The sequence below is a fragment of the Tenrec ecaudatus genome, chromosome 13, assembly GCF_050624435.1.
Source record: "Tenrec ecaudatus isolate mTenEca1 chromosome 13, mTenEca1.hap1, whole genome shotgun sequence".
NCBI classification, from domain to species: domain Eukaryota; kingdom Metazoa; phylum Chordata; class Mammalia; order Afrosoricida; family Tenrecidae; genus Tenrec; species Tenrec ecaudatus.
In genome coordinates, this window is record NC_134542.1 from 95,033,588 (window position 1) to 95,055,958 (window position 22,371).

Here is a 22,371-nt window from a genome sequence, read left to right on the forward strand (position 1 = left end):
TACTGTATATACTCATGTATAAGCCGAGTTTTTCAGCACAAAAATGTGCTGAAAAACTGGGGTTCAGCTTATACAAGGGTAAGTGGTACCCCAGCGAGGTGTAACATCTTGCTGCCTGATAACCGGACTAACGCCGGTTATCTCGCGGGTGATTGCCGTTTCTCTGTTGTTCATTCAAAGCCCCGTTGACACTGCAGGTCATTGAACATTTGTTTACTCATATCTAACCAATCAGAGCCATCCTATGACGTGCATCTTTGAATAAGCCTTTTAAAGACCATGTGCGAAGGATGTGGCATGGATGGATGTCCTCTGGTCAAGCCCAACTAACAAAAGGAGGAAATCTCATGAAGCCTGACATAGAGTTAATAGCAAAGTGGGTTCAAGATGCATGAGAAGACATTCCAGAAGACATGGTGCGACGTGCCTTCCAGAAATGTAGTATTAGTAATGCTGTGGATGGCAGTGAAGACTGCGCTTTGTATGAAAATGACAGCAGTGATGGCGATGACGGCGATCTCAGTGAGGACAGCTTCTATGATGACCTCACACCAGCTGAAGCTCTGCACTGGGATACAGATGATGATGAGGAATCCAGTTTTAAAGGATTTTAACTCTTTACATTTGAGCTTGGTTGCCTATTGAGCTCAGGGAATAGTACTCTTAAGGTATCATTGTTGACACATTATTGTTTTTGTTGAACCTATTTTCCACTTACTGTGCTGGTTTACTAATGTTAAATGACTTGTCCTTTTATTTGTGTTTTTTATTTAAAATAAATATTTAAATACATTACTGCACTGATGTCTCAATTTTTAGTAATTTTATTTTCATTTGTTTTGATTATTGAAACTCACCAATAGCTCCTGCATTTTCCACCCTAGGCTTATACTTGAGTCAATCAGTTTTTCTGGTTTCCCAGGTAATAATTAGTTACCTCGGCTTATACTCAGGTCGGCTTATATTCAATTATATACGGTAATTCTTTGTTTATTTCATATGCATTTCTTTCACTTCTATTTACCTATCTATATCTAATTTATATATAAGGAGATGTCCCTCAATAAAAAACTATGCTCATTTTTTTTTTACTTGTGAGGGGGATAGTGCATTTGGAGTTATTGCACTGCCAGACTGATAATTAAGCTTTCTATTTAGAGGTTCTGAAACGATAGTGTCACAGTGTGTGGCAAAAACCAAAAAAGGCCAATTTGTGGTAGATGGAGCACTGGTTTTACCACCACAGCAATTACACTTGCTCACACAGCCATCTCAGTGTGTCATGATTTAGGCAAAAACAAGTATGCCGCTCTTGCCCCACATTCCCGACTCACCTGACCTCACTCTGTGTGACTTCTTTTAGTTTTTCCGAATGAAGAGGGACATGAAAGGACAGTAATTTGTTGGTGTAGAAGAGGTGATGAGGAAAAATGATGGACGTGCTGTCAGCTATCCAGAGGGGTTGACAAATGTTTTCAGAGATAGAATTTCAGATTTGACTATTGCATTGTTACGGAGTATATTTTGAGAGTGATAACGTTGTTTTGTAAAAAAATTTAAATACATAGACTTAGAGGGAAAAATCCAGTTTTTTGGGGGGGGAGTGTAAATATATATATTTCAAATTACTACTGAGTTGATTCCAACATAGGACTTTGAAGGCTTTAAATATTTACAGAGCAGATGGCTTCATATTTCTGCTGCAGAACTGATAACCCTGGGACCACGTGGTTATCTATGTATCCATCTCTCTATGTATCTATCTATCATCTTTATATCTTCATCATCTGTCTCTGTCTCTACGTATGTCATGTTTGGATATAATATATATATATATATATATATGATTGCTGAAAGTTTTATTGATTTTCATGCTGTATAAAGAAGAGGGCAAGATACTTATTCTTCTGATGCCTGAGGGTCACTACAGAGCAGCACCAAAATAAAAAAAAGGAAGGAGAAAAACACATTCGCATATTGTGGCTTTGATCTGAAATCATTTTTCTTCTTTCTATCAAGTAGTTCCCAGCGAAGGTTAAAAAGCCAGCACCTCAGTTATTTTGTTGAAAGGGTAACAGATGCCTGAACTTTCAGCACATATTCTGACCGAAGTGAAAACTACGCAAGCTGAGCTTAAGTTATTAATATTTTCTTCCTGTTTCTTTTGTAACCTCATAGTGAACTTTAGAAACAGGTTCAGCTTTTCCATAATATATTTCACCAAATATGTGATTTATAAGGAAATAATTTCTTCCTTTCAAAAGTGATGTTTTTATCATTTCCCATCATTTGGATGGGTAAACTGGTTTGAATTCTGCATCAAGGGCTGATTCAAATGTTATCTCACATATATGAAAGGTATTCCAGTCAGGTATTGCATCTATTGCTTGCTTTTAGAAGAAACTATGAGCTTGTACTATCGCCAATGCTACTGTTTTATAAAATATCAAATATGTTTTGATTATTCTTTTAATATAAGGAAATGAAACCAACCCCATCAATGTTCCTTTTGAAATTCTTTTTCAGCACCACAATTTAAAGTCCAGTCCGGATGTTTCGATGCTTCAGTTTTACAATTTTTTTTGGTGCATCCACATGGCAGTATTGGTGGTGAAATACAACCCCTTAATCAGGATACAGCATAATGACATGCATGTTCTTGGGGTGTGTCTGTTTAAAAGAGATGTCAAAGAGACCTTCTTTCATACTTGCCACCCCTTTAGCCTCCTGCTGGCATGGATTTTGCATCTGACTTTGAGGTTGGCATCCCATGTGGCCTGGCAATCCTGGGAGCTGGGACACTGTGCCATGTTCCTGCCAACTTCTAATTGATGTGACTGCACCCACGGGTGGCTGATCTCCCATTTTGCACTCTATCTTTTGACTTCATTGGCTAGCAGCTGTGTCAGTGGGGTGGGGTTCAGCTAGCATCTGATCCAAGGACTTGAGTTGGACTGGGCTACGTTCCTTCCTTGAAACAAATTTTTTAATTGATATAAAGTGACTTCTTAAACATATATGATCTCGCTTTTCTACAAAATCCAGCCTAACACATATGGGAGTGAGATTAGCTACACTAAAGGACAATAGGCACATCAAAGAAGGTAAGACTAAATAATGTGAAGTCTGTGACAGATAACTTTGAATTTGCAAGAATAATTCCATGCTTAAAAGTAAGGGGGGGAAAAAAGGTAAGTCCTTGTAGAATAGACTTTAAATATGTTGAGATTTGTTATAGGGAGGGTGACAAAATCAAAATATTAGCATATATTCTTTTTATTTTGTCTTTGGTTAGAATTTTATAGAAGTATATTTATATAATTCCCACATTAAATACATTTAAACAAAATCTATACAATGGTAATTTCCTGTGCTGACAAATGGGTGAATTTTCAGTGTATTTGCAATGAACAGATCTCATTATGCTTCAGTTTCACAGATATGATCCAGTGATTAAGTGGGTTTTATGATACTTTATACTGCTCTTCTGCTGAAAAAAGATTTAATTCCCATTTTTAAGGAATTCAATCATAGAGTTAATCATACAAGTGAAGAAAACACACTTGCAGCCACAATTAAATCCAAAATTTTATTATTTTTCTTTTTTTAAAATTTTGTTTTAGTTTATTGCATTTAAAGTTTTGTCTATATCTGTGTCATTTGGGATTTAAAAATAATTTTATCAGGGGCTCATACAGCTCTTAATACATCCATTGTGTCAAGCACATTAGAATATTCATTGCCATCATCATTCTCAAAATGTTTTCTTTCTACTTGAGCATTTGGTATCAGTTTTTCACTTTTTCACTCCCTCCCCATACCACTCCCTCACAAACACTTGATAATTTATAAATTATTATTATTTTTTCACATCTTACACTGTCCAATGTCTCCTTTCACCCACTTTTCTATTTTTCGTCCCCCAGGGAGGGCGTTATATGTAGACCATTGTGATCTATTCCCCTTTTCTCCTCCACCTTCCTCTTACCTTCTTGGTATGGCTACTTTCAATATTGCTCCTGAAGGGTTTTATCGGTCTTGGATTCTCTGTGTTTCCAGGTCCTATCTGTACCAGTGCACATCCTCTGGTCTAACCGGATTTGTAACATAGAATTGCGATCATGATAGTGGTGGGGAGGAAGCATTAAAGAACTAGAGGAAAGTTATATGTTTCGTCGTTGGAATACAGCACCCTGACTGGCTCATCTCCTCCCAACGACCCTTCTGTAAGGGGATATTCAGTTGCCTACAGATGGTCTTTGGGTTTCAACTCTCCACTCCCCCTCATTCAAAATGATATGATTTTTTTGTTCTTTGATGCCTGATACCTGATCCTCTCGACACCTTGTGATCACACAGGCTGGTATGCTTCTTCTATGTGGGCTTAGTTGCTTCTCAGCTAGATCGCCACTTGTTTATCTTCAAGCCTTTCAGACCCCAGATACCATATCTTTTGATAGCTGGGCACTATCAGCTTTCTTCACCACATTTGTTTGTGAACTTGCTTTGTCTTCAGCAATCATCTCAGGAAGGTGAGCATCATCAAATGCAAAGTTAATAGAACAGTGTTCTTGCATTGAGGGAGTACTCAAGTGGAGGCCCAATGTCCATCTGCTACCTTAATACTAAACCTACAAATATGTTTCTCCGTCTTAATATATAAATATATTTATGCATGAACATGCCTGTATTTAGACCTCTATAAATGCCCTTGGCCTTCTAGTTCTTCCTCTATTTCCTTTGACTCTCCTCCTGTCCCACTGTCATGTTCAGCCTTCATTTGGGTTTCAGTAATTCCTCTCAATTACATTGCCCTTGATAAAACCCTACCAGGTCTCCTACACCCTCCTTGTCATCAATTTTGTATAATTTATTGTTCCCTTTTTCCTGTGTTTGTTAACACCCACTTCCTTCCCCCTGCCTCCCCCTCTTCTATGTCTCTCTGTAACCGTCGGTCCGGGTCTGGTGGTTTTTTGTCTCCAGCTTGTTTATTCCACCTATCTAATCTAGATAGGCATGCCGAGATAATAATATGCACAAAAAAAAAGACAGAAGAAAAAAAAACAACAAAAACCAACAACAACAAAAAAAGAAAAGCCTGTAAATAGTTCAAGTTCTGTTTGTTGGCCTTTAGGAGTGTTTTCCAGCCAAATCTGATGGGGTGCCATGCCCTGGCCCCAAAGTGTTTTTTTGGTATTCCTTGGGAACTTCGTTGTTCTGTTCCCCTTGCAGTTCTCTTGCACACCCTTAGTGTTTCGCCTCAGTGTGGTGGAGTCAGATCTGGTGCAATTCCTGCACTGCGTCTCCAGTGTTGTCCCCTGTAGGGCTATGGGTCAATGAGGGATGTCGTGTCTCATAGTGTGGCTGGCCCTATGGTCCTCTCTGTGCTTCGGTTGCTCTGAGTGGGAAAATCGTCCTCAGGGCTTGGTGGGTCAGGATGTGTTCTACTCTCTTCCTCTCCCTGCACTTGCTCACGTGTGCTCTGATCCAACATGTCCCTCTTCCTGAGCTTTAGCTTCCGTGTTGTCCTCTGAAGTGAATTATTCTGTGGGGAGGGGGTCTGTCTACATAGGTGGACCTTAGACCTCTCTTTTGGTTCCCTGCTTCATGCCAGTATGTTGCATTCATGTCTTGAAGCAATGAGTTGACGTCTCGTCCCTCTTTGTGGAGATATAAGTATAAATAATACCCTCCCCTTGGGTGGGTTAGTGGCCTGTTCCCCACTGCTATCCATCTCCACCCCCCCTTTTTAGTTGGCAATCATATGTATTCCTGGAGTTGGTCTGGGCCCTGCCATATTACCTGGCCCTCACCCCAGGGGACTTTTATGCATGATATTACCTCACCATTTTAATCTTTCTCAATTTAGCGCCCAACCACCATAATTCAACTCTTCTACTCTTGAAAGGAGTCAAAGTCATGGAGAGTTACGGGGTCCGTTCTACTCTGTCGTGTAGGGGTCTACAACTCAGGACCAGCTTGACGGCAGTTGTTTGTTTATAGTGATTACAGCGATTACCTTATTTGTCCTGCTTTGTTTTGTTTTGCTTGTGTGGGTGAAAATTTGCATAGAAAATTAACTTTCCATTCCATACTTTATCTATATATGTAAATATATATATTGCTTCATGACTATAGTTTCAATCCCCTTAATGCACAGCACTCCCCCCCCCTTCCTCCGTGGGGTCCTCATTTTCATTTCTTCTTCCCTGCCACTTCCTGTCTTCTAAGCTTTGTTTTAAGGCAAATGCTGCTCTTACAGTGGAGTTCTCTGATTATAATAATCATGGATATTATTGTTCACTTTTAATATCTGTCCATCCTCACTCCTCAATGTCATCTATGTCATGCATTCACTTCATGTTTGGTATAGGTGACAACATATTAAGTTGTTTAGTTGAAAACCAATGCACATTAAAAAAATTCCTAGAATCTCACAACTTGTTAATTATATATTCTTATTCTTAATTTATACAGAGTAAAAAGGTAAACAGTGTGTTATTTATTTAATGCCTTATTTCAAGGTCTTCAGTATTATATTCACTTTATACTTGAGAAAATGGAAACAAATATTTAATTAACTTGTCCAAGCTTATACAGCTAGAAACAATCGTCTGAAATGGTAACCTAGAAAAATATAACCATTTCTTCCTAAATATAGATAGCTTCTTAAATTGATCTGACTTTTGCATCCTGAGTGGTTTTTTCACATCTTTTATCTGTTGAATAGTTTTTGTTGCATAGATAAATAAATAAACTTGCTTGCTGATGGATACTGAGTTTTTCTTTATTTTTCTCTACTCTGTTGCAAGTAATCATGCCATTTATCTAAATAAATGTCTCTGATAAATTATAAATAAATGCTTCTCTATAGCAGAGGTATAGGTGTGCGATTTCTAACTGAAGTGAAGGTCCTATGCATAATTCATAGCTATTGACAAATTCCATTGCAGAGTGTTTAAGCAATTACATCCTAATGGAAATATCTAATATATCAGTTATTTCAATTTCTCCTCATATTTGTTATTACCAAGGTTTTTCACTTATGGAAATACTAGTACATTTGAATCTCATTATCATTTTAGTTCATATTTTCTTCATTTACTATGACAGTGTTTTCCTGTATTTCTTAATTACTTTTTCTATAAATCAATTTATATTTAATCATTTTCTTTTAAGAATAAACTCTATTGGCATATGATTTACCTGCCATAAATCCAATGGCTTAAATATATTTAAAAGAATTATGTAATCATCACCACAATGAGTTTTACAATATTTTCTTCATTCTTGTATCCATTATTATTTCCTCTTCATTTCTCCCTAACCTAACCTTCCATAACCCTAAGTAACCGCTAATCTAGGAACTTTCTCTTTGGATTACCTCCAGCAACAACAACAAAATAAAACACAGCCAAACCTCAATCCAAAGGAAAGTATAAGGTAATAGAAATGAGTAAACTAAATATTGGTCAAAAGGGAAAACAAATGATAATTTGTTAAATGTTGGCTTTATGTGCAGTTATCTACTTTCCAATGCCTTCTGTCTGAAGACAAGGCTATCCACCTCCCTAGTAAGTGGTCCGAGGGAGCTCAGTGGAGGCTTAATCTGAGTGGGAACTTGGCAAATGGATTTTGCACTTTTGTCATCCATTGCCGTCTGCCAACCAGACGCTCAGAATTTAAGTTCTAATCCATTCCTGCCTCTTACATTGGATTTTTAATATTTACAATCCTTAGATCACACTGGCTGGGATGCTCCTTTGATGAGGACTTAGCTCATAGGTTATTTAGATGACTCCTTGTTTTAAGACAAGCCTTGAAGAACCCAGATACTTCCTATTAACTAGATTAATCATTCTTTTCTAATAAGTCATCCAAATACAGGAAACATACTTGTCTAAATGTATATACCACATATACTCTAAGGTATATGTGGTAGTCACCTAATCTGGTGTCAATTTAAGGATTAAGAGTGTACGGGTGGAGTCTAGGCTGTCAATCTGGAGATAGGCAATGAGACTTCTGTGGGCATGGCATTCTCCTGAGAATTCTGGGAGATCTGGTACTTCCTCCTTGGAGGCAGAAGACACCTCTCTCTGTGCTTCCCTGGGAGACATTGCAGAAGACAAGACACATGGATGCAACCAGACCTTGGATGCCAGAGAAGCCACAGAGAGACCCCTGCCAGCACTGAGATGCTTATGCCACTGAATCCAAAGACTTTCTATCCACTTGCTTGTGAGCGTCCTGCATCTGGCTTCTTTGCATGTGTTTCGTGAATCTGAAGAGGACTTTATAGATTGGTATTGGACATATGGGCTAATATCCGACTTATGGCCTTCGACTGGCATGGGTTGGATGTTTTCTCATTGTTCAATCCTCTTGTATAGAAACCTCTCCCTTATATTCATATGGGTGTGTCCATGGATTTGTTTCTCTAGTCTACCCAGACTAACACAGTAGACTCACCTCATTTGCATTGAGCACCGTATTTGCATTGAGGCTAAGCTTCACATAGTCTACAGATTCATATCAGGCCATGAGAAATTAAAATAGAACTGTATCCTGGGAAAGAGAAAGCTCTTTTGGTGAGGTGACTTCTGTAGTTGTTAGTCTCAATCAAGTGGATTCTGACTCGGGTGACCTCATGTGGACAGTAGAACTTCTCCAGGGAGTTGCCAAAGTGGGGACCCTTTGCAAGCAAATTGGAAACCTAACTTGCACACCCACAGCTCTAAGTGTGTTCCAACGGCCAACTTCTGCACCAGCAGGTGAACACATTCTCATGTGACCAGCCAGGGACTCCTCTGATGGAGAGGGTTTGGGCTAAAGGTTTTCCTCAAACCTTGCCAAACCATTCATAAAACTGTATGATACTAGAGGACAGGGCACCATGCTTCTGGCCAGGCTGCCTTCCCATTGTTTTTCATTTAGGTTCAGAACCATATGGTGGTCTAATGACTTTCATAATCTATTTTTCTCGTAACATTTCCACTCATACAACACTTGTCAATTTAATTACATATTTCTGTCTACTTCTGTAGAAATGCTATACTAACACAAATGGTGCCAACATTTGCTTTTTCTGAAAAGAAAATAAAACCTACTACAGGCTCAATGGCTGTTACTAGGGTGGGTTGGTTTTTATACTGGCTTTAAGTCTAGGGTTCCAAGATATGCAGATTGTTTTGTTTCCATTTTAACTGTATGGAGAATCCAGGAACTTGCCTGAGAATATCCTTAACCTATAATCTAAAAGCCCTATGTATTCCTTCCATCTCTTCTTAGATTCTTCCTATACTAATTAAATATTTTTCTCATGGAGACTTTCAATATTGCAACACAAAGCTCATTTTTTTTCTTTAGTTCTTTAAGCTTGAGGAATGCTGAGCATGTTCTTTTTAGCTTTCCCAACTCCAGGTCTTGGCATATTTCACTGTAATACTTTGTCTTTTCAAGTGGCCCTTGTTTTCAGTTCTTTATTATTTCATCCATTCACTACACTGCATTCAATTCAAGAGCAAGATTCAGACATCCATTATTTTTGTTTTCTCTTTTATTTCTTTGGATATTTTTAAATAACTTCAGTTTCTTCATATATGATATTATTGATATCACCCCACACCACATTTTGTCTTCATTAGTATTCAATTATTATTCAATTGTAGAGCATTAGTATTCAATGTGTCATATCTGTTCTTTATATGGTCTATAAATTCAAGTGGGATATGCTCAATGTAATATTTTGGCTCCCATTGACTTTTTAAATTTTCTTCAGCTGCAGTCTGATTCATGTGACCAATAGATGGTCAGTTCCAATGTTTCCATTTATTTTTTGAAAATAATAATTTTTAACATAAATTTTCCATAAATTTCAAATATTTAAAAAATCATTTTCAAGTTATTTACAATGAATAAGCTATTGGTATTAAGAATTATGCATGCAATATTCAGTATAATTTCTATTGCAAGGACCATATATTTGATCTGTCTACTCTTACTCTTTATTTCCAAGTTATACATGACAATAACCAGAAATTATGAAGCACAATTGAAATCTCAAGCAGTGTCTTGCATTGGGAAAATCTGGGCACAGGACTTCTCTTCAGTGCTAAAATATAAAGCCTAAACCAGGGTATTTTAAACACCTCTTATGCTTATTAATGTTGTGTAATGAACAAGGAGAAGAGATACACAAAACTAGAAGATGCTATAAGAACATTTTAAATTATTAATGAAAATATTAAACAATGCCTGATTAAAACAATAAAGCTATTAAGATATTTCTATATTGTTCTCTATTAGTGTCCTCACTTTCAATGTTATTTGCTTTTATCCAAATAGAACTGGATGTGTGATCCTTTACCATCTTTTTCACTGTAGGATTAGATCCCATTCCATTAGAGGTAGGGCAATTAGACAGTTGTCATTGTGTTTGATAGATTAGAAACCGTTAGGCAATCTCTTCTCAACACATTATGTTCATCTTTGAAAAACTCCTTTCTGCTTCTGCTCAATTTACAGGAATTGCTGTGACAATGATTTTAGCTATTTGAATACTTTCAAGAATTGCATACTTCACTTATAATGTCTCGAGGTAATTTGGGGTGTAACACAAAGCCTAAATGAATGACGGCAGGTCCCCCTCTGTTTGGCATTTTCTTTTCACACTATGTTTGTTTTCTGAAGTAACAAATGCAAGGCAATAAATTTAATATTTGATCAAGATCATGATGAACTTTATGAAATGAATAAATATTACAAGCCTGGGTCAGTCTAATTTTTTATACCTATGGACATAATCTACATTACTACAGGTGCTTAGAATATGCTGTTGGGCAAAGGAACATGAGAAATATATAAGGAATGCAAATTTGTGATTTCTACTATGGTTGGCTGCCCAGTAACCCACCTTAGAGAAAACCCTAATTACAAATGTTAGTTTAACAACTGGTTTGATGAATTCGACAAAAAAAAAAATTAGGAATTGGTTCTACTGAGCCATTGTGAACTGGCTGAATACATCACTGGTTCTAATTGTCCCAATAAAGCCTGGACCGATTAACCTGGTTTGATTATGGATGAACCAACCTTCTTCTCACTCATCAAAGAGACAAAAATGAAAAGGTAACTTCTGTTATTTCATGTACTTCGTTTTGTGTGAGTTTTATTTAAAGCATTCTTGTTCTTATACAAGGGAATGCCCACTAGCACACACATTGCTTGGTTGAGTGTGCCCTCGCTTATTTGTTAGCCCTGAATCTTTATCTTCCTTTTCTTCCACCTCTGGGCTCGAGTTCGCCTCCACACTTCATTCCTTCGTGTATTTTTTCTCCATAAAGCTCTATTTTCTTCTCCCCCAGTGAGTCTTAGGCCACTTGCTTGTCAACATACACACAGAAATATTATTTGAGAATATTTATATACATTATAGGAAACACTTTATCTTACATTCCTTGTCCATTTTATGTTCCTTTCAGAGATTCAAGTGTAAGATTCTAAGTAGTATTTTTACTCACGATGCACTTTTATTAGAGCAGTCGGTCAATCAGCGCAAACTGATAGGCTTTGCCTCAGATGCACCCCTAACATCTTGATTTCCTAATATATCCCTGCACTGTGAGTCCCATCTCTAAAAGTCCATGGTAGATTAAATGATTAGAAGCTTCCCTTAAATTCAGCACCTCTCCTATAAAGCTAATGTCCTAACACATCTTCATATAAGGAACAACAGCGTATAGGTACTTGGGCTAAGCAAGATTGTGCAGGAACTAATGAATAAATAATGATATTTCATGAATAATTCAAGATTACCATTGGATGCCTCAAACAATCTTTATCTGCAAAACAATAAAATCTTTTAATGTGACCATGTGATGTGCAGTACAAATAGGAATGGGGTTAATTGTATTCCTATTGGAAGCATGTACTGTACTTTCACATCTTGCCTCTGCAACAAGATTTAATGCATAGGTGAGAACTTAGTATAATGGGAATTTAACACCTTGCTTGGAAGACATTATACAATTTAATTCTTACCATAAAAATGAGTTTGCCATTAAATCTCATCATCAAGGTGAACACACGTCCACAGAAAGAGGAATCAACAGTAAGTGAGCAGAAAAGGGCTATGGAGCAGCAAAGTGCCACGGCTCTGCCACCAATGAGCTGGGTGGCATTTGGACATGTTACTTGATTTGCCTGGTTTCCCTAGTGATTGCAATCAAAACCTGTAGCAGACTTTCACCATTTCATAATGTTCCTGTAACCCAAGACGTTAAACGTTTTAAGTAGTATAGATTGTTGCAAGATTATTTTAAGAAGATGAATACAATTGTACAATTGTACATTTGTACAATTGTCCCTAGAATCTCAGAAGACATACAGCAGTTATCGAGTATACAGGAGTGTGAAGATCGAAACTAGCAAGCAAGTCAGGTGCAAAAACAGTAGCAAAGATATGAAAGTCTGATGTGGAGATTCAAGGGATTACATGGCAGACTTGATCAGCTTGCATGTACTTCTGTCAACCCATTCGCTAGAGCAGCGCTTCTCAACCTGTGGGCTGTAACCCGTTTGGGGGTCAAATGACCCTTTCACAGGGGTTGTCTGATTCATAACAGTAGCGAAATGACAGTGAGGAAGTAGCAACAAAAATAAATGTTATGATTGGGGGCAGGGGTCACCACAACATGAGGAGCTGTATTGAAGGCTCACGGCTTTAGGAAGGTTGAGAATCGCTGCTCTAGATACTTGGATGGTGTTAATTCTATAAGATTCAATATGTATAAACCATGTAGCTTAATTTCTCTATGTATGTATCTATGCCTATAAAATTAGTTTTAAGATATAATTTTATAGGAAGGTTTAGTATTACATGACATAATTAATGAAAAATCTCTATGCACATTAACTATTATAATTGTTTTTAGAGCACACATATCACTCACCCGTGAATTATTATAAATAAAGGATAGCTCTTTATAGAAATCGTTCTTTTCTATTTCTGTAGAAGTACAACAAATGTAATTAAAATACCAAAGAATAATTTTCTATATTACATTATTGTGTTAGGTTGAGTTTTCTAGAGCAGGAAAACCAGTGAGGATGGATATCGAGAGAAATTTATGTCAAGTAATGACTTATGTAGATGTAGAAGCAGGTAAGTCTAATCTAGTTTAAGTCTGTAGGTGAGATGTGCACTGGAGGCTTCTCCTGACCCATGTAGCTACAGAAGCTGACAAACGGGAAGCAAGATGATGAAGCAGGAGGGCCACAGACTGGTAGATGCAGAGGTGAATGAATATAAGGACAGCCAAATGAATCCAAGGTCAGCAGTCTGCTGACAGCTCCTGGGGGTGGCAAGCTGCACAACAGGAAATTGGTAAACCAGGCAGAGGGTTCATTTCCAGCAGAAGGCAAAGTGGGACCTGCTGGATAGATTGAGCTCCACCTCTACTTTCATCCACATATGTATGATGAATTGACATATCTGTAACCATCCCAATTATTAAAAAAATACTTCAATTATTTTCAGTGTTTTTTTGTGAGGTTCCTATGAAATTGAGACGTCAGTGCTCTGTTGCTAAATCGTGTTTCAACATAGTATTTCTAAATTAATTTTGATATTTTTAATCTTGACTCATGTAAATGTTCATGTATGCCTCTAATATTTTGGTTATTTTGCAAATATATCCAATGGAGGAGTCAGTGAAGATAGAAAAATACATAGGCATAGCATTCCCATGGTGATGTTATCTGAAATGGTAAAAAAAGCAAAGACAAAATTGTCCCTGGATAGGACAATAGTACAATACAGGATGAAATGTTATGGATTCATTTGATGACAATAGTAGTTATATAACAACTTTAAAAAGAGAGAAATGACAATTTGTTATAACCAAAACAACTCTGGGAATAGTCATTTGAAGACAAAACAAACAAAATAGACATAAAACAAACAGAATCTGGAAGTTAAATCATAAAGGAAGACTGATGATCTTATCTCAATAAAGTTATAACTTGTCTCATTTTTCCTAATTTCCGTTAGCGATGGGACACCCCTTTATTCTGTGTAAGTATTTAAAGTACATACTCCCTAAAAGGAGAACATGGTCTGATACCGTAATGGCAGGTGACTGTAAAGGTCTCAGTGGCATTGGGGTCGCGGTGTCAGACTGGTCTTCGAAGCGCCCAGCTTTCTAGATGACAAGGTCACAGGCTCACCGGTCTGCAGTATTGCAGCGCCAGTTGAGTGCTCCAGGCTGCTTTTCCTTCAGCAAGGGCTTTCTTTGGCAAATGAACGTTATGCCGCATCTCCACATTTGGCGAAGAACTTAGGGCTGAGATTCCCAACCTTAGGGTTGTTCGGATATTTTGACACATTTGCTGGTTTCTGAACCACATCTGGAAAGCCGCTGCACCTTTGTCTGGACCACTTTGAATCTCCTGGAGCGCGGGCGTCCCTGCCCTCTGGGGATGCCCTGGACTATGCCAGGAAAGCCACTTGGAAAAGCGCATGCTGAGCTCAAGATCGACTCTGGCCTTCTTCCCGCCTTTGCCTATTTCATGTTCTTCCTGACACTTCTTAGCCCTTTCTACACCTTTATGATCTCTGCGCTTCACAGTTTCCCTCATACTTTCTCATATGTTCGACAAATTTTCTGGGCCCTCAGTCGAACTTCTTTCAACACTGAAGAAACATCTTGTATCCATATCCAGTTTACAAGCAAGAGGAAGGATGTGGGTGCGTCCCCTCCCTCCGCACTGTAAGGCTGGGGATTTCTTTCAAGGCCTCTCACAGTCTCAGGGGGCATCCTGGGACGTCTGTAATCAGAGGAAGGCCATGGCTCTCTTGGCACAGAGAATGACCAAGGAAGGATTCGAATTGACTGTCGTAGTTGGTAAAAAATCAGTAGTTTTCTGTAGATTACCAGGATTTGGGACATCAATGGCAGCCTCTTTCTTATCATTTTCCTAATCTATCAACTCTTCAGTTTTTGCTACCGTTTAATCTCCCATTTCATGAGGGGCATCTGTAGCTCATTCAAGCACACTTTGATTGTTAATTTCTAAGTCACTCTCCTCACTTGTTGGTTTCTCTGTTTTAGGCTTTCCTCTGACTTCTTATCATATATATATTTTTTTCCTTGGCATTTTCTTCTGATTTAGCAGGTGGTATTTTACCACCCAGGCTCTCTGCCCACTCTCTCAGGAAGAACATTTCCTCCATGCACAGCATACTTGGATCTTGCTGGCACATTTTTATGAAGTCCTGCAGCAATCTGCTCACTTCGCAGACGTCCATGGGTGTGGGAGGTAGAGGGTGAGACTGAGGAGACTGTGGCCTGATTCCAGGTCTGGACACTAGATCAATGTAGCCACACAGAAGGCAGTTACATGAGTTTTCTATAATCGCATTCATTTGATATCCTTTGAGAGGAAAGAAAATCTTATATTTTGGCAAAATATTGATGATATTTTAAATGATTATTTGTTAAACGCTTATGAAATGCCAGGTCCTGAGGTTTCCACGGTTGGAAAAAGGGATGCCTGGTTAGTATGTGACCTTTTAGTCAGTCTATCATTTAGAGTATGCAAATGCTTTCTTATCAGTTTTCCTAATCAGAATCCAGGTAGAAAACACATGGAAATAAGATTAGCCAGTTAAGATCATCAGACATTATGGATTTTTTAACTCAATCCTAACAAAAGCAAAGTTCTAATTAATATATTCAGATGAAAATTATACTTTAGCGACCCATGATACTGAAGTCACCACAGACACTCCTAAAACCACATTCCAGGCCAATTTCACACATAGGAGAACTATGCACTGTACTGCACGGCTACTCAGGAATTATCTGTAGACTCATTCTACTCCATACTGGGCCTCTGGATATACAATCCCATTATTATCTATGGATATTTTCCTTCATGTTTTAAAAATTATCTCACTAGGTTATTTACTTTTATGATGATTTGGGGTTGGTTATTCGGGTCATTATACATTTTGTAAAATGTTGGCAGTAACCTTTTTCTAAACTTAGCTTGTATCACAGTGCTATGGCACTTATGTGTGTTTGGTAAATGTTTGATAATCCAGGCACTGTTCATGGTTTATCCAAACAGGATGTGGAAGACATGTTAAGAGATGACTTGACAAAACGAAGCAGAGCACAGGGAATACATAAGTGAAGTTCCTCACGGGTTTATGCTTAATCTGTTGCTTCAGATACTTGAAAGTTAACTCAGTGTTAGTCAGTTGATTCTGATTCATAGTGACTTCACAGGGCAGAGTAAAACTATCTCACTGGGCTCCCAAGCTATCATTCTTTATGGGAGCAGACTAGTCCATCTTTCTCCTGAGGGACACATGGGAAAAAAGTTGAGCAGGCTGATGCTTTATCGACTATGCCAACAGGGTATCTATACTGTCAAATTAGGATCTTGTGTGTCTGCCAACCTGGCGAGAATTAGAAAGGGAAATGAGAGAAGTTCCATCATACATGTACATGTGTGTCAATGTTCTGTGTATTTTTATATACACACAGACAATATGCACAATAGAAATATGTAAGAGTTGTAAATTATTGTTGAGTAATCACTTGCAGTATTCAGTCAATGACTAATTCAATGAGTAACGTTTCCTTATATTTAGGATGGCCTGTGAACATCAAAATACATTTTAAGTATATTCTAACAGTTGCATAAATAAAGGGACATAAAACAAGTTATGGACAAATGGAATTCAAAGATAATGAAAATCTCCATGAACTTTTAAAATCCCTCTTACATACTAATAGAACCAAACAGGACCTGTCAGGGTCTTGTAATCTTAAACAATGTTGCATTGCTTCTTTTATTTTTTTATTTTTCTATTAGAAAAACCATCATCTTTGCATATTCGAAAGAAATGGTAGCTATTCCAATAGGTAGAAAATCAAGATGAAAATGTCATCTAATTTCAAAGCTGGAAGAAAAGAGAGGCTAAACTTGTTGTGACACATAGCCGCTGAAGAAGGGTGTTATTGGGGCTATACACAGAGAAGAATACGAAGAATCAGAGAGATCCAATCATGTGCTCTTATCAAACTGTAGAAAACGCATTTGAACTTACATTCGAACCAGGAGTCAGCATCTCTTTCACTGAGCCTTCCTGCTTCAGGAAAGGAACATTGAGGTCTTTACTCAAGTGATCTCCAGGCTTCATTTAATTCATTCAGCTAAGATCAAGCTGCGCAGGTTGAAGTAAAGAGCAAAGCCAAGGAGTGGGACCCACAGGATCTAGGGATAAACAAAAAAAAAAAAACATTTTGGAAAATCCTAGTTAAGCTCAAGCTTCTCATTTTACAGGTGAACAAATGAAGACTCAAGGTGTTTGACGCTTGTCTGCATCATCCCAAATTTTAATTTTCCTGTGCGACTTTGAAGATCATTTCCTGAGCTAGAGTGCCATGAACGCCTGGCGCAATCATAGAGTTAAGTGGTCCTTGAACAAGGATCTAGCACATCGTTTTCAGCTCACCAGGCTTGACTTACTTAATTACAGAATCCTTTATTTTTTTTAAGAACCTAAGATAATCATCTTTCTTCACTAAAGTCAAGATGTAGTCAAGAGTACTATTAATGCTGCTTTTTATATAATTGGAAAAGCCTTCATGGTTTTGCTGAAAGTTCCTTTATTTTGAAACAAAACTTTTGATTATGAAACAAAAAACCCTTCAAACGATACCAAAGCAGTTGGTCATTGTTTTCTATGACTCTTTCCATAAAATTGAAAATTGTAATATGAAATTATTTCTTATTATGGGTAGCATTTGCTATGAAGTCATAATAGATGTAGATTCTTGTGGATGTTCTGACTTTTCAACTTAACTCTTTGATTGCGAAAACCTCAAACTTCATGCACCTTGATGAAAAAGCTGACGATTGCTCAGTAGAGAGGATGATATTGTTTCGCGAGTCGGAGTATGCATGGCTACTTCTGCGACACAACAGGCTCTGCAGAACTAACAAGACATTGCAGCCTTTTCTGACTTGATGACGTCATCTGTTGATGTAATCGGGTTGATGTTAGGTGCCATCAGTTAGCTGCACCCCATGGCAACCCCATGCCCAGCGGAAGCAAACACTGCCCAAGCCTGTGCCGGTCTCACAGTCGTTCCCGTGGCTGCTTCATTGTTGAGCTCACTGTGTCAACCCATCTTCCTTTCATTTTTCTGCCCTTGTATCTCACCAAGTATAATTCCTTTATATAATTATATGTATTCACATAACATTCATCTGGCATGCTTGTTATTTTATATATTACCCTGCAGGTGTTTTATGCAAACTATTTCTCTCTTTTATAACGTGTTTATTGTCATTTGAGTGAAAGTTTACAGAGAAAATTGATTTGCTAATCAATGACTCCTGCACATTTGAACTTGTGACAGAAATTTTGGTCCCCACCATGTAATAGCACTCTTACCACACTCATCCTCATTTTACCTTCCCATGTATACAGTTTTCCTATCCCTGATAAGAGTTTATCCCTGACAGAAGCTGTGCTTTTAATCTTATACGGTAGACGGTTCCAAGGATTGCATACATCCCTGGCGCTGTTATTCTGTAGGCCTATCTGTTGTTTATTGGAAAGTTTAATAACCATGTTGAATCATTTTCAAGTCTGAGAGGTGACCAAGAGCCTGAGCAATGGCCAATGGCCCTCATATCAGGAGTTACAATGAACAGTCTTGATTAGACAAGAAGCCAAATCCTTTGAATTAGTTTGAGCTTCATCCCACCAGTTCTCCCAGGCTATCTCAGACCGTTTATTGTGATCCATGTCAGAGTAGTCAGTAGTGATATGTCGGCACCGTCTACTCTGTTTGTCTCAGCAGCATGGAGGTGAAATTCCCAATGCTATTTTTTCAGACATTCTAATTATCTGCTTCAAGAGTCTACAAAGCATAAAGCATAATAGGAAAGTGGAGTCTCAGAAGAATAGGGCCATAGATGTGAACTAATCTTCAAGAAAATTGACCTCTAATCTTTTTTGGCATTGACATCAATTATGATCTTAAACAGTTCATCCAAAAATTTTAAACCTCAGACCCTTTTCCTTAAGATGAATAGTTTTAACAAGATTTTCTAAAAATTTTCGACAAACTTTTTTTTTGTGTGACCTGTGTCATTGATAATTTCAAAGCTGTAAACCATACTTAACTTATAAATTTGTTGGGAGGCTTATTCTATTTGGTGTCCTCTCGTCCAACTTTATATGAGTATTAATTTTATGTTCCCCTGAGTCTTTTGAAGCAGTGACTATAGACTTTTTCTCACAAATGTGTGCACATAAAGGGAATACTTATACATTTTGGAAGATGCTGGGGAGATCAGCTAAATTTTAAAAGATAAAGTTATTATCTCACTCGATCATACCTCTTTTTCTGGTTGTCACTTTTTCTTCTTTGCTAATACAGCTGTCTCGTGTGTGGGGTTTAGCTTATATAATTCTGGCTTATTTTAAGTTAATGTGCTATTTAATGTTAGTCTCTCAAAAATCACTTAAAATAGCATCACCTTGATACTTGCATATTTTTAGATTCATCTTACTGTACGGATTTGCTGCTGTTTATTGCTATTATGAAAAACAAATGCAGCTTTCAGGTATTCATCTTGCATATAATGACTATGCAATACCCTATGGCTAAAGAAGTTTACTGCAAAAGGGAGATAATAAAGTCATTTATACCAGAAATTTATTCTTTAAATTAGGAAAATGGGACTAAAGTGCACACAAGATATGCTTAGTACTGGAAGCAATATTTTCTATAATGATTTGTGCAATGTCGAGGCCCCCTCCATGCTGTCTTATTAAAGTGTGAAGTGATCAGAATAAGCAATTGTACATACCAGGCCTCTTTTCAACCAAATCTAAGAGCAATTCCAGAGGAATAAAAATGAACAGTACCACAATGAAGATACCATAATTTGATGTCTGATCATTTTTAAAAGATATGGAAAATTATACCCTAGGGATTGCTTTACATTTCAGTATGTTTAAAAAATTTAATCTACTTCCCTAATAGCCCTTCCTTTTGTAAGTCACATGAAAACATTTCACATAAGAAAGGTAAATAAAACAGGTAGTTTCTTTCCTCAATCATTAGCTTTCCAATTAATTTCTTGTAATCACTTCCTTCAAAATTAACTCTGAAAATTTAACTTAAATTTGAATACCAAGGACAAATTTTGATTAAAAAATTCCACAATTTAGTACAATAAATGTTAGTATTTTGAGTCCTAATATCCATGAGGCAATAGATCTAGAGAATTATTTTTATAAATAAAGTAAAAATAAAGCACAAGTAAAAATGGCACAGTATAAGGCTTGACAAAATAATAATAATTTATAGATAATCAAGGGTTCATGAGGGAGTGGGGGCAGGGAGAGATGGGAAGAAATGAGGAGCTGATACCAAGGGCTCAAGCAGAAAGCAAATGTTTTGAGAATGATCATGCCAACAAATGTGCTTGACACAATGGATATATGTATGGATTGTGACAAGAGTTGTATGAGCCCCCAATAAAATGATTTTAAAAAGAAAAATATATAACTCTAAATGATGCCACTTTGTGTAGAATGAACTTTATGGAAGACTTTCAAGAATCAATGGCTATTACTGCTGAATCAGCTCACTATTGAGCTTACTCAAAATTTAATTTTAACAGATAAGATTGTTGGTGCAGGGTAAATGTATCACTTTACTGGGCTCTTCTACCCCAAATCATGAATTCCCACCATTTGATTTTTCCCCGCAAGGGAAAGGTAAGAGAAGATACTGATATGATTACCAGTGAGTGATTGTGAACAGGACGCCCTGGAATGCCCTCTCGCTATAAAATGATGCACAAAATGATGTCTCTGAGAAGCAGGAGGAGGGATCTCATTACCACAGAGAGACAGGAGTGGAGCCTTAGGTCTCTCTGCAGGAGCAGCCAGTGAACCAGAGTCCAGAGCATGGAAATGAAGGACGGGCTTTCTAATCCTCAGAGCAAGTGAAGCTGAGTGCTTTTGTGCCGGATGCTGAGTTGCAGAGTGGGGCTCAACGCGCTTGCGCTGAATGCTTTTGGCTGCGGCTTACATTGGATTGCGATGCCTGTGAGCGTTTCTTCGCAGACTTGACAGAAGTGTGTAGCACATTAATGCCCTGATAACTCAACTCTGGGCATTTCTCACCAGCATTATCATTGTTTCACTTCCGTAATGAAACTTTTAATCATGATTTTTGTCTGCGAGTTCTGTGTAGTAGGAATGGATATTAGAACCCAGAGAAGTAAAATAGACAACACTAATTAAGATACTACAATTGGAATTCATTAATTATTGATTAACTTACCATATATCCCCACAGAAATTTAAAATAATAAAAATTAATATAGATTTCAAATTCATGGGCATAATTACATTATCTACGAAAAATGAGGTTTTAAGATTATTGTATTCTATATTATTTTCTCTAAATATTATTTACTCAAATAACTCTGGAGTTGCATGATTATAATAACTTTAGAAAAATATTCTGAAATTTTAAAACTTGAATATGAAATTTAATACTAGAGCTTAACATTCAGAATTTACTATCAAATAATACTTTTATTTTTTATGACTTGATTTCCTAATGTATTTCATATTTGTAGTTTCTAAAAATCTAGTAATTCTTCTGGCATGTTATAAATTAACTAACATCAGCATTTTTATTGGATCTATTTGTACAAAGTGGTATAACTAATCAATACATAAAGATTTCCTAGAATGCTGTCCTCGCTGAATAATCCAATATTCAAAATATGGAAAAACATTGATATTTAAGTCACCAAAACACTAAGGTAGTGATCCAAGTTTTACCAAATCTATTATTATAGCTAATGATTGTCTTTAATTAAGAAGCCCTTTAATTAACTTCTTACCACACACAAAATCTATCTATAAAAAATTAATTTTAAATGTTACAATAAAAATGGCAGGGGAGATACCATGATCACAAAGGTGGTTTTCCCAGGGCAAGGCTTATCCATGGCACTCCGGATGTGCTGACCCTTGAGACTTCCCCAAATGTGGGACCGTCGACTGCATAATTTGTGGTAGTGGGGGACTATGTTTGCGCTCTCCCCTGAAAAAAAAAATTCAGTTGTTTAGAATAATTGCTAGTGAACATTTCAGTCTTTTGGTTATTTGAGCCTCTACCCGTGGTTTAGAATAAGTACTGTAATATGTAATTGAGAAAGAATGACCAGTCAAAAGCAGTACATTTTTAGGTATATGCTACAATATAGTTAAACTCAAAATTTAATAGAGGATTGAAACTACAGTCAGGAAAT

The 22,371-nt window shown here is 37.2% G+C and overlaps 1 non-coding gene across 1 annotated transcript; it reads left to right on the forward strand.

The window, feature by feature from the left end:
- The first annotated feature begins 22,004 nt into the window (after window positions 1-22,004).
- LOC142425316 (U1 spliceosomal RNA) lies at window positions 22,005-22,166 on the forward strand. Its single transcript, XR_012779661.1, has one exon. It is a non-coding gene; the product is annotated as a U1 spliceosomal RNA (small nuclear RNA).
- The last annotated feature ends 205 nt before the right edge of the window (window positions 22,167-22,371 follow it).